Source organism: Tupaia chinensis, unplaced genomic scaffold, assembly GCF_000334495.1.
Source record: "Tupaia chinensis unplaced genomic scaffold, TupChi_1.0 Scaffold000280_1, whole genome shotgun sequence".
NCBI classification, from domain to species: Eukaryota; Metazoa; Chordata; class Mammalia; order Scandentia; family Tupaiidae; genus Tupaia; species Tupaia belangeri.
Window position 1 is genome coordinate 1,389,031 of NW_006159763.1, and position 1,160 is coordinate 1,390,190.

At 42.0% G+C, this 1,160-nt stretch overlaps 1 protein-coding gene across 1 annotated transcript in view; it reads right to left on the reverse strand.

Annotated features, from left to right (window-relative positions):
• Positions 1-1,160, reverse strand: part of KMT2C (lysine methyltransferase 2C) — a 221,622-nt gene that overhangs the window by 69,187 nt on the left and 151,275 nt on the right. The gene's annotated exons all lie outside the window — the stretch shown is intronic.

Consider the following 1,160-nt stretch of genomic DNA (forward strand, 5'->3'; position numbering starts at 1 on the left):
TGAACAGGTGAATGGTGTCTTCTGATGACAGTGGGTGAACACTTTAAATCAATACTTTTGTATGTACCAGTAATCTAAGAAAATAAAGACTATCTGAAGATCAAAATTAAGCTAAACAAGGAGATACAAAACTAATGAAAGATGTGAAAGTTCTCTGACATTTGCTGAAATTAGGTGACCTGAGCGGCAGTTTTCAGAAACTGAAAAGAGGCATGAGAGCAGGAAACGAAGCAGAAGGCCTCTCTGAGGGAGACAGGCTGCAGGTGCCTGGCACCAAGGTGTAGTCCTAAGGGACTGTGCTCAGAGTTGGTTTAATATAAGAGCCCTCTCACCCCACCCCTTCCGAGACCCAAATCATCACTCACCACATCCTCCCACCCGGCCTTATCTCCAGTACCAAAGAAAACTGGTTGTTACCACGTCAAGGAATTTGGTATTGGATAGAAATACAAAAAATGAAACCTCTGAGAATTCACGAACTTGATACAAGCCTAATGTATAATAAACCTGAATTTATATAGCAGGGGCAGACTAAAAAAAAAAAAAGAAAAAGAAAAATCAAGCTAATATGCAGCTTAAGGCGGTCCTGGGGTAGTAGAACTCTGTGCTCTTATGAAATAACAAATGCAAATCTCCCCTGAAAGAGTCAGCCATCAACTCAGCCCTAAAAACTTCAAACAGAGACTGTATCAAAGAATAGGTTCTCAGAAAAATAAATAATATGTGTCTCTCTCACGATAAACATAATGGCGGAGAAAGCAGATTCAGGAGCAGAATGAGACGTGTGAAGGCTTCAGATACTTTACATTTTAAGACAATAAAATGGCATGGTGGTTGAGGCGTTGGACTCCCACGTGGCCAGTCATGGTTTGAGTCCCAGACCTGGCAGTTTGCTTTCTCACTTCCTCTCTCTCTCTCTCTCTCTCATGAGTGCATGAGCCTGGTAGCAATTTTTTTTAGAATAATGATAAATAAAATTAAATATTTTTTAAAGAAATAAGTTGCAGGCACAGGCAATAACATTCTGAGCTGCAGTGTGGGAAGTCACACGGCCAACTGCAGGTTCGGAGCCCAAGTTGACCTGAAACTGACAGGGCACCTGTGCCCAAGATCCTAACTAGCTAGAGAGCTGCGGGCAGATCGAGTATGACAAGACCTGT